We start from the raw sequence: 12216 nt of genomic DNA, 5'->3' as shown, positions 1-12216 counted from the left end.
CCTTGTGCTGTGCCCTGAGGGTGGTATCTGTTTAAGAACTCTTTTTCCATTGGTTATAGTCCTATGGGACCCACAAGCATCAGCCCCACTGGCCACTAGAGCCAGGCAATGTAAGGTGTCCCCTGGCAGTAGCCAGAAAAATCAGGGTGCCAGACAGGGGCCTGAGCTCCTCTCTGGGTGACACTGATTATGACAGTACCATGGGACCAGGAACACAAGCTCCTCTGGCATCCAGAGACAGATGATTAACAAGTGCCCCTAGACTGGTTTTTAATAACTTTGGTTATAAGTCAGAATAAAAACAACCTTGAACAAAGGCCAAGCTGTCCTGTTCAGCCATCCTCACACCTGTTCAGGTCTAGCCCACAAATGTACCATTCTTCCTCCTTCCTCTCCCAAGGCAGACATTGCTAATGGATCACACTGAATGGATCGCAGAAGTCTTTCTTGCTGAGTCCAGATGTGCCCCCATAGTTCTTCTCAACATTGCACTTCAGGCAGCTACTGCCATTCAACCAGAATTAGCAAGTAAGTTGGACCCAACTTGTCAAACCTGGCTGAGACTGAATTTAATGCAGAAGACCAATATACTAAACAACTCCAACTTAAAGGAAATAGGAAACCAAAATCAGCTTGTGCTGCCACTATTTCTCAAACCAGAGAAGGCACACAATAAACAATATTGCTATGTATCAGCTATCTCATTTTAGACTTTTATGTGTTCACGGCTTTCCGATCTCACATCTATTTGAATGTTTCCTCTCCATTTCCAAGGTGTTTCTGATTCCTTCCTTTCCCATATCCTTTTAAATGTGGTGGCCATTCAGTGGCTAGATCTGGCCTCTCCATCTAAGAGCACTTCTCTTCCATTTTAGACCTTTCAACATTTAATACCCTCTCAGTGTCACTATCAATAGAGCTATGAGTGAGCTCAACCTTTCCCTGGAGGTGGTGATTTAATGTGTGAATTATACGGTTATTAGAATGGGTGTCAGGGAAACAGTGTAATATATGTAATGTGGAGGCTGATGGGGCTGGAGGAGCAGCAACCGTCTGGATGATTTCTGGTGCTTCTTTTAATGCTATGTCAGTTATTCTTATGACCGATCATTCAAAGCTGTCTATTACCTTCTAATAATAATAATAATATTTTTCACTTAACATTGCACCTTTCACCAGAAGATTTCAAAGAGCTTTGCAAACATTCATTAGCACTTTATGAAGTAGGCAGGCAATATATAAATACCAAGTCACATGTTCCTCAATAGCAGCCATTAATAGTTCCCTTGACACCACATTCAGATTAGGGCAGAAACGCAAAAAGACCATATAAATGAAAAGTCAGGTGTCATTATTATCAGCATTTACTGGGCATCCAGAGTCCTAGGAGATGAGTCTCATTTTCTTGTCTCTTAGTGTGGCAGGGAAGGTGGTCTGTCTCCCTTCTCTTGCTACCTCTCCTCATACCCACAAACATAGCACAGACCAGTGTATAGACAGAACACTAGGTTCTTTCAACTCTTAATTAGTCTCTGCTGAGAGGAGATTATTGGCAAGAGAAAATTCATATTGTCCTAAAGATGATCCTTACACAAGAACCCCAAGGACCTTTAGTCCTAACCTCAGAACAAAATGGAATGATTGCAATACACATCAGAAGCGCGGGAGAGCACTGCTCGACCTGGGCAAGGGGAATTGGAACAAGGAGTCTGGGTGTGAGCAGTGGCCGCTGAGAAGCAAGTACCGGAGATGCCCTACGAGCCAAAGTCACAGGCACCCCAGGTGTTGGTGCCAACAGGCTGAGGAGATGAGTAACTTCTGAAAACCCCGTTCTCTTTGGTGTGAAATAGAAGATAAAATTAGAAACAGAGCCAACTGCCTATTTTGTTTATTCTTTTTGACTTCTGTGTGCATGTATATGTATCCACTCACTAGTATGTAAGGATAGGCTAGGTAAGGCTGTGGTAATAAGCATCACCAAAAACCTCCGGGCATCACTGTAACAGCTTAGTTTTTGCAGGTCACTCTTCAGGACTCTTGTCCGCCATGTAGCGGCTCACCAGTCCAGGCTTCAGTCTTGGGTTTCTCCATCTCAACGTATTTCCTCGTTCACCAGGCTAGGAGAAAGATAGAAAATAACACACCAGTGTTTAAATGCTTTCTCCAGAGGGGCTCATGTCATTTTTATTCTTAGTCTATTGGCTAGAACTAATCTAAATTGTTCCACCCAACTAATGCAGGGGCAGGAAAACAGTCTTCCATATGTGTGAGTGGGGGAGGGGACCTCGACATATGAGTGGGCATTAGTGATGTCTGCCACAAGGAGCATACAGTGCTGATTTAGTTTGTTACCAGGGCAGTGGAATCTTCTCTGGACCTCAAAGATAGTGTGACCCAGTATAAGACAAGAGTGTCATTATATACATGGGCTGGCTCGCCTTGCCTCATGCTCAGTGGACAGGGTCAGTCTGAAGGAAAAAACACCCTCGACGTGACACAGCCCAGATGCAGCGAGAGGTGGCTTCATGTTTCTTTCTGCACAAATCGTTCTCCCAATAATTATTCCTTCATGTTTTATTTCTTATTTTTACCCAGTAGTAAAGAAAAGTCTCATTAGGCATTTTCTTCTCCTTCCCCAACCCCAAATTTCCTTTCCACAAAGAGTGTTCTCTGACTGCAAAAGTAGCATACAATGGGAGAATCCTCTGAGCCAGTATTTCCTTGTTCTCTAAGCAAGTTCGATCCTCTCTCCTTGAAATTCAAGAAACGGTGATTATACTGACTTATGCAATATTCACTCTTGATTACCCACCAGTGTATTATCCATATTGCTTCCTAATCATTATTGACATTATTAGGTTAGGAAAATGTTTTTCACATTAACTCACTATTTCTTCTTTAAAAGAAGAGACTTAAGAAAGACTTTTCTTAAACCAAAAACAGATTTTATGTTCCCCATATTAAAGAGAGTATGAAACACAAATGTACCAACTCCCCTCTTCCCACTCTTTCTGGGCTCAGTGGCCCCCATCAGTCCTGCATTCCCGCCTAGAAGCTCATCTGGAGCAGAGTCTACTGCATCAGAAAAGCACCAGGCAAAGAGGAAAAACAGGATCAAGTCACAACTGAGTTCCCAGCAACCTTTCATTCTCATTCTTTCTAAAGTGGAGGGAATGTAGATTTCAGAGGTATACGACTAAAGGCAGAGGACTATTTCCACTACTACCTAGCTATGTTGCTTTGGACAATTTAATCGCTTGGCTAATAATCTTGTTTACCTATCTACAGAAAGAAGATAATACTGCTGACATAAAAATATTGTCATAAGGAATAAATGAAATAATATATGTGAAATAGCACAAAAAAGGTATTAAAATTTACCTCCCCTTCCTGAATAGGTTGTTCCATCTACCTTTCCCTCTCCTCCCAATCTCCCACGTTCTTGCTCTGGATCTGGCTCTCTCACTCTCCCCCCTAACCTTTCCCATTGGCAAAAACTGAGAGGCCCACAATGAACCGTCCTTATCCCAAAGCCCAATTAGGCCTCTGCCCAAGTCAAAGCTCCATTGGACCTGGCCAAGTAAAATCCCATTAGACCTTAAAGAAAGTACAAGTCTTTCACTAAATATATTAGGAAACACCAAGAAAGGAGAATTCCTAATAACAAATCTGCATACATTATGCACAATTCCTTCATACAAGCACATGTGCAGTAAATCCTTGACACATCTTCATTAAGGAAAATGGTTTCAACATTAATACCCTCTTCCAAATTGAAGGGAAAAGATTGCATAAAAGACGGCTAGGGGGTTTCAAGGGCCACATTTGGAAGGTAACAAGTTAATCCTTCTCGGGGAGCCTGACTCTCCTTTGCACTTCCTCCTCATGAACCTCAACTCATCCTTTGGGAAAAAAACCCCAGCCTCCCCTCTCAGAGACTGGCTTCAATCACAAATCAGTCCTCTCCCACACCCCAGTGCAAGGCATATTTCTCCACGTCTGAGCAGTTACATTTACAGTGGCACCTTGACCAAGGCTTTAGCAGAAGGGTTGGCAAGGGCTGGCTCCCAGCCACACAGCAGTGCACAGCATCAGGAGGGCACAGAGGGGGCAAAGTGAGTGAGTCCTGTAGTGACCACCTGTGTGCACTGATGGCATGACTACTTCCTTCCTCTTCCAATTTCATTGCCAGTGATTATTGGACTAAAGAGATACATCACCCAAAGACAAAGAATTTTTATTCATACATTCATTCATTCACTCTGCAAATATGTATTGGGCACCTGTGTGTGCCAGGAACTCTTCCTAGACTTTGGGGACAGTGCTCCTCCAACGAAGCCTGCATTCTAGTAGAGGCTTGTGCTGTTGCCCTGCCAGATCCTCTCTCCACTCTTTCCAAGCCTACTCTTTGTGCTGGAGACAGACCTTCAGGTATTATGTCAGTTAGTTGGCTTCTGGATGGGTTAGGCTAATGCAGAACACTAGCAGAAGACTGGGTGGAAGCAGGAGGGCGAGGTCTGAGTGTTTGCTCCCCTGACACTCTCTCTGCTGGGCCATGGTACTGCCGGAGGCCTCCCCTGTAAACTACAGCTATATCTCCAGAGTCAAGCAGCCACTCCCTACCCCCCGTCCTAACCAGCCCTTGGGGTGGTAATGATTCCCTGTTGTTGCACAAGGAACCCGTCTCCCTTGTTGGCTTCCCTTTATCCACCTAAATCTCTGTAAATGGTCCCTTCATTAACCTCTCCTCAGCCATCCCATTAGAGGAGGATGTTTACTGCTGGGACCACACTGATGCAGGGAAACCGACATATAATCAAAATGATTCCTGGTTTGCTTATAAAGCCTAGATGATTGTACAAGGAGATAGATGTGGGGTGGGAGGGCATTACTCAGGGTAGTCAGCTGACTCTGAGCAGGTAGCCTGACTGCTGAACAATGCTTTTGCTGGGCTCAGCAATGCTTGGACAGAGCCTTCCAGACAAAGGGAAAGCCAGGGCAAAAGATTCATGACAGGAAGGAGCTCCCCATGCTCTGGAAGGCAAGCCAAGCCAGCGCAGCGAAGGAGGAGTGTGATCCACGATGGGGTGGCAAAGCAGGCGGGAGACAGCCGGGTGGGGCCCTGGCCACGGCAAAGGGTCTACACTCCATTGTCAGGGCGATGCTCCCACACTAAAGGGTCTTAAGCAGTAAGGTCGCCTGATGGGATTTCCGTCTTTGGAATAGACTTTTGGGGACAAGGAAGGAAGCAGAAAGATCAGCTGGAGTCTCCGGCAGCAGTTCAGAGGGGACAAGATGGTGATTTGGAGTGGGTGGTGGTGGTGATGACAGCAAACAATGTCAGGATAGAATATATTTCAGAAGAGGACCTCACAGGACTTGCCAGTGAAGGAGATGTGAGGAAGAAAGAGGAATGAAGGATGACCAGGAGGTTTGGGTTTGAGCCGCCATGTATGAGATGATGCCATTTACAGAGATGGCAGCAACTGCTGAGGGAGGGGCCAGTGCAGACAAGACATGCAAGTGAACACATCAGGCTGCGATATAAATGCGGGTATCCTCAGCACACAGAGGGGAATTTGATGCAGAGGGGCTGCCCGGGCTGCCCACGGGAGGAATGCAGTTTGCCAGTACCCTCTAAACCTGGAGAGATGAAGAGGCACCATTTTCTAGCTGCTCATAAATTTCAAGGTGCTGTTCTTTCAGTGGAATCCATGTGTCACATTAATATACAGAACAATGCTTAGTTTCTTTCATTTTCTATTTCCAAATTGTGTATCATCAGCTCTGCAGAAAATAAGAAAGAGCCCCAGCTCTGAACCATATACTTTCAATAGCTGTTTCCTTAGAAATGCAGAGATGTCTTGCGTTCATTGGTGTGACCTGATTTTTTTTATGGAGGCTCTCTCTCTGGTCAATTTGTCTGGGGGAAAGGAAGGGATGGCTTTATTTATTCACTCAACCAAACATTTATTGATTATGTAGTATGGGCCAATGTCTAGGGGCTGAGGTTATACCAGGAAAGAAAACAGACAAAAATGTCTGCCCTTACAGAGCTCACCTTCTAATGGAGAAAAAGAAAATAAACAACTAACATAATTTTTTAAATTAAGTGTCTTAGAAACTGGTAAGAGCTATGGAAAAATTAGAAGAGAATAAGGGGTATTCAGAGCATGGAGGTGGATTCTGGTTTTAAACAGGATCGTCAAGGTAGGTCTCACTGGGCAGGTGACGTTAGAGCCGTGACTTGTAGGTGAGAAATGAGCTAAGCAGATTAGGGGATAACCTTCCAAGCAGAGGCAACACGAGGCCCTCAATCAGGAGTGAGTCCGGCTTGCCAGAGGAGCAGCAAGGAGGCCATGTGACTTAAGGGGTCACACTCCTGACGCCCTCCCTTCCCAGCACCCACTGAGCACTACCTGTCCTTCAAAATTGTCCTCCTGCCTCCATGAAGTTCTCCCCACATCCCACAGTTCACACTAATCTTTCCCCCTCTGTATGACCTCAGTACCCACAATTGAGGCGAATCAGCTTCAAAACTGTTTTCAAATGGCTTATTAATTTCGCCTCCCCAACTAAACTCTGAAGCTTTCTGAATTCAGGGACCTTTCTTTGTACACTTTCTGTCATCCATGGCACATGATAAGTAAGTAATACATATGTGATTGCTTTATTGACTAAATTAGCAAGTATTAAACCATTTATATTTGACTTTGAAATGCAGGCACATAAATACGCATATGCATATGCTTAGAATCTTCCCCCATCTACTACTGACTCCTCTCCAGGACCTAGCTTTATGATCAAAAGGATGGAACCAAGATGGACAGGAGGGACGCAATGGGGAGGAAGCTTTAGATGATTATGACTTGTCTGAGAGATGAATGCTGCAGCCACAGCCACATGGGAAGAGATCTGAAAAACAGTACAGTACAAGAAACTTCCCTGGTGTCTCAGGGAAGGACAACTGGATAGCAGAGGGAAAAGGTGAAAAGGAGGTTTTTATAAATTTTGCAACTTTAAAACTTTTAACTATTTGCAAGTGTTATTTGTTTTAAAAAGAAAAACCCGTGCAGGAGAAATTGTCTTAGTAACAGTCCAAGTCGGTTGGCAGAGCTGACAAACGTTTCTCTCATCGATGGATTTTCCAAAGTTGAAAAGGCAAGCCAAGCTGACATCTCTGGTAATCTGCAGCATTAATTAAAAAGATGAAATTTCACTTTGCAAGAAGGCTTCAAATTTTCCACCCCACTCGGCACAACCCAAGAAGTAAATGTGGGCAATGTCGCCAAAGGGGCACTTTTCCTCCCCCTACCGTGCGCCCCTCCAAACCAGACAAGCCTCCAGCAGCGTGTTAGGGGAGCCCCTGCCCTGTCTCTCCGCTGTCACCGGCCCCTCCCCCAAAGAGGATGAGACTGGACACAGCCAGGCAGTCAAGGGCCACCCTATCCAGGGAGCCAGGCGCATTCCAGGGCACGAGGGTCAGCTCTGGCCAAGTGCTTCTCAGTTGCATTGTGCCTCTCAAACCTGCATGTGCTCAGCAAGATGTACAGCTGTGTTTCCTGTCTCAACTAGCTACGCAGACAAATTGGACCTGTTTCTGGCAGGCCTGGACAAGTCTCGACCTTTCCAGTGTTGGTTGAGAATGGTTAAGTCAGAATTGGGAAGGTATCAATGATTCCACTTTGAAGGAGGAGGCACAGGGCCTTACCATGCCCTCCAGCTTTACAAGTAATAAAGTGGCTCAACGTTTCACTCCTTGTGTTCTCATTGGTTAAGAATCTGTAGAAGGGGAATTGTGATTAATTAGCATCCAAACTTTCAACACAACTGAATTCTCCTGATAATAAGACATCTTAGAGAAGTCCCTGAGATATTTAAACATTCAAAGGCATCATCACCATTCTATCCAGTGATAAAGACTAGAAAGATGAATCAACTGCCATTTTTCCAAGAAATGGTCACCTTGTGGCACTAATGTTTCAAGTAGTAAGATTTTCAAAGAGACTTTTTGAAAAAAGGAAAGTTCCGGAGTCTTCATTTTCACAAAGAAGAAGTAAAAATATCAAAGATATATTTTAATGTGAATGAAAACTTTCAAACTGGCTTGTGTATCACCTGCGCTGCAGCACTGCAGGCACATCACTTCAGTGGTATTCCCAACAAAAATACCTAAATTGAAATAGGTCACAAGGAAACAGACAAACCCAAATTGGGGGACATTTTCTAAAATAAGGGGCCAGTGCTCTTAAAGACTGTCAATGTCAGGAAACACAAAGAAAGACCAAGGCATGCTTGCAGCTTAAAGGCGCCTGAAGCAGCATGACGTCTCAATGCCATGAGGGACCCTGGGGTGGGGAAAAACAGTTGCTAGCAAGGACATTTTCAGGACAGTTGGTGATATCTGAGTATGTTCTGTATATTAGTTAATAGGCTTGTTTCAAAGTGAAATTTCCTAGATTTGATAAATTCATGATGCTCATGCAATTTAATGTTCTTAGGAAATATTCACTGATATTGTCATGATCTCTGCAATTTGCTCTCTAGGGCTCAGTAAAAAAAATTAATAAACAAACTACATTATATATCATGTATCTATGCATAGAAGATGCAAGTGTGGCAAAACAATAGGTCAGCCTAGGTGAGGATATATGGCAATTCATTGTCTCACTCTTGCAACTTTTCAGTAGGTTGAAACCTTTAAAATTAAAAGGTAAAATAAGAAGGAAAAAAAAAGATACTGTACTCCCAACAAAATACCATAATTCTTATGTATTCTTCAGTCTTTGAGAAAGGATTAAATAAGTCTTCAAGATGCCATAAGAGATTGAAAATAATTTTGTGACAAATCCCCCACGTCTCAGCATACTAAGGCTGTAATTTAGGTCACCTCACATGGGGATCAAACTGTCGAGCGAGTGCCCTCCCAGAAGCGAGTCAGTGACAGACCTACCCTATGTGCAGGGGAGAAAGCAGGGGCCCACAGACCAGGGGCAGCTTTGCCTGGTTCCACTTGGAGGCCACTGTCAGCCCTCCTCACTTTCTGTCCCTCCATCTTCTCCATCTCCACTTCCATCTATTGCTGTATTAAAAACATAATTCTGCCTTCATAAGGGCATGAAAAATTCAAAAAAATTATCCAACACTCAGACTCAGCTATCTCACAGATTGAGTTTTTAAAATATATTCACACTGTCCTCCAGGCCTTTGCCATGAAAATCAATGTGCATAAATCCACTTTATGACAGGCCTCTTTGTTATACTAGTTTTTAAACATTTCCTTGAGAAGGGTCCAAGACAGACATGCTTTATGCCAATAGTGTTAAGGGGAGGTTTCAATGTATAATTATGACCATTTCATGTAATTCCTTTCTGTTATAAATGCCAGGTAATTTGCAAGTTCTATTCTGGTTACACAGCCATGATACCTTTACCTCCTCATCAGCCTATTCACAAGGTTAAGGCAACATTTGTGGCCCCTCAGTCTGTGTCAGGCACTGTATCCTATAAACATTATCTGATTGGATACTCACAACATTGTGAGATATATGGTATTCTCTCTCTTTTACAGACAAGAAAATCGGGGCTCAAATGCTTGTCATTTGCCCAAAGACACACAATTTATTAACAACAGAGCCAGAAAATGATCCCAGATCTACTGGATTCCACAGTCCAGATGTTAACACTACTACATACCTACCTCCCATTATCTGCAAAGCACCACCTTGGACTACATCAGCCCCACTTAAGACCATGAGGAGACTCCAGAATCTTGAGAGAAACCTAGGACATCCCAATAGGAAAGCAAGGACATTTCCTACCACAGGAAGAATGAAATATGTTTGTTAAGCCCTCACTCTTTTGCCTGAATTGCTTAAACTTCAAACTCACAGGAAAGAAAAAAAGAGCCAATATATTTTATTGCTTTTTGTTCTCTTCCTGAGATGTCCCTGGACAACTTAGGATGGTCTCCTAAACCAGAATCAAATTCTGCCACTCCCTCAAAACTTTAAAATGCCTGTTTTGTACAGACTGTGCCAAAAGTTTCAGGATATAACTCACACGTAAAAAGTACAATACTGAATATGAAAAGCTGAAATGCACACTGCATAAGTAATGGCAGTAAAAAGCAATAATATTTTAAAGATATTTTAAAGATTTAGTATTTATCATTGCAACACATCTTTTATGTTTGATGTTGTGCACAGCTATGAGCTCACTTCTGAATCAATGCTGTTTTATCGCTGTTATATTTATGGAACGTTACTGTGAACAAAGCAAAGCAGGCCAAGTTGGTTCCCGACACAACCCATAAATAATGTAAGTAAATAAACTAAGCAAATCTTCATGAAGCGATGCATTATTTACTATTCCTTGTTGCTGAAATATGAGTTTAAATTTTGGTTACATATTAATGTGAGAGCTTAGCCATTTCTAGGTCTCCCTGGGGAGTCAAATCCTAAAGCTTAACTCAGAATTAACCTTGCATGCCTTCCCAACTCTGTAACTAAAAGCTACATTCCTCCCCAGAGTCAGGAACCAGAGAGGCACTGGACTATGGAAGCAACATCTCCATCAGAGGCCAGTGAGCTACAATGTCCCTAGAAAGTCTTCATCGTGTACCTAACCCAAGTGGGTATTCTAGAGTTTGGTCAGTTGGGTTTTGTAAGACAAAACCACGAAGATTTTCTCTCACTAACTGAGGCCAATTTAATTTTCATATCCTGTACTCTGAGTGAAGTCACTCAAACTTTCTTCAAGTTTAAGTGCGTTTTTAAAGACTCATTCTTTCATTCACTCATTCAAAAAACATTAGGTGAGTCCTACCACAGCACCAAATCCTCTTCACATTAGGATGTCACAGCAAACAAGGTAGGGAAGGGTCTCTTTTGCAGAAATCACAGTCATAGGGCCATTAAACGGCAAACATGGTAATTTCAGTAGTAATGCTGAAAATAAGAGAGAGTAATAATAGAAAATGATGGGGTCACTTTAGAAAGGGAGGTTAAAGGACGTTTCTATAAGGAAGTAAAATTTGAACAGAAGCAGTCTAGAGACAGACTAGTACCTTTTATCAAAAATTCCCCTCCTCCTCCTTCTTTTTGCCTGTTTAGTGTCAGCTAAGGGCCACTGACAGACAAGGAATGGACAGTACAGTGAGAAAACATCCTAAAGTAAGCTGAGTGGAGCCCTTTTGGAGGAAAGAGGTGAGGATGTTAGGAAAGTGCCAAAGGGTGGACAGGCATCCCTCACAGACAGCAGCAGCTCAACAGAATGCCTGGGAATGTAATACAGGGACAGAAGATGTGTCAGTGCATGAAGCTGGCACCAGGAGATCACAGCAGAAGTAGGGGGAGAGAGAACAGGCTTGCAAACAAACCGAAGGTGAGGGCAGCCCTGGGAGGCATGGGTGGACCAGGAGGAAGGTGTGAGGCAGGAGCCGGAGAGACGATGCTGGACCACAGGCAAGACGTCCTGACCTAGCAGCCAACAAGACTGAAGCTCCACCTTCACTCATTCCTGTGAGATCCCTGCTGGCGACCGCGCCCAACCCCAGGATGCAGGAGTCTCCTCATCTAACCATGCTTGAAAGGTTCTACAGCTTCGCCACTCATGAATATCATTCCTGTTCAGCTTAATTATCTGAAATAAAAAGACCTGAAAAGATCTCCAGAGGTTTCCCAATCAATTCCCTGCCTCTAGACTGAATAAATGAACAAACTATCCAGGACAGACATTAATATCTTAGCGAGACGATCAGGCCCTGAGCATATTCGAGAACAGGGTAAAAATTGCTTTTCTACCTACAGTCACGGCACCCTTCACTGTGTGAGGTTGATGGGCCTTATTTTCATCATGCCTAGAACTTATTTCAAGCTGTCTACGCCTGTTCTCCCTATTAGGCCGCCCCCTCAGGAAAATAGCAGGTGGAAAAGACTATAATAAATGGACTCCTTCTAATATCCAAGGACTCAAAACGGTTTAATGCTCATCGACTGTAACCCTTATAAAAGATTTACCCATAGGATGGGAGTGGGATGGAGGAGAAAGAATGGCTGCCATCTACCAAGGAGACTAAACAAGCCAATTAAAAGGAGGGCAGGTAAGAAAGGCACACAAAATTGATTTCTTTTTCATTTTATTGACATATACATAAGAAAACTACCCTTACAGGTGAATGAAATTTTCAAAAAGTGAACACACTTATGTACTCGG

General features: G+C 43.4%; 1 long non-coding RNA gene across 2 annotated transcripts in view; it reads right to left on the bottom strand.

The window, feature by feature from the left end:
* Positions 1–1881: 1881 nt before the first annotated feature.
* The window catches only part of LOC118922563 (uncharacterized), a 59360-nt gene continuing 49025 nt past the window's right edge, over positions 1882–12216 (bottom strand). For both annotated transcript variants that reach the window (XR_008998067.1, XR_005028812.2), the window contains exons 2-3: positions 8954–9082; positions 1882–2117 (exon numbers count right to left, since the gene is read on the bottom strand). This is a non-coding gene — a long non-coding RNA (uncharacterized LOC118922563). The remainder of the gene's footprint in view (positions 2118–8953; positions 9083–12216) is intronic.

Source organism: Manis pentadactyla, chromosome 5 (genome assembly GCF_030020395.1).
Source record: "Manis pentadactyla isolate mManPen7 chromosome 5, mManPen7.hap1, whole genome shotgun sequence".
NCBI lineage: Eukaryota > Metazoa > Chordata > Mammalia > Pholidota > Manidae > Manis > Manis pentadactyla.
The sequence above is the reverse complement of the archived record's forward strand: the minus strand, read 5'-3'. Positions and strand labels throughout refer to the sequence as shown.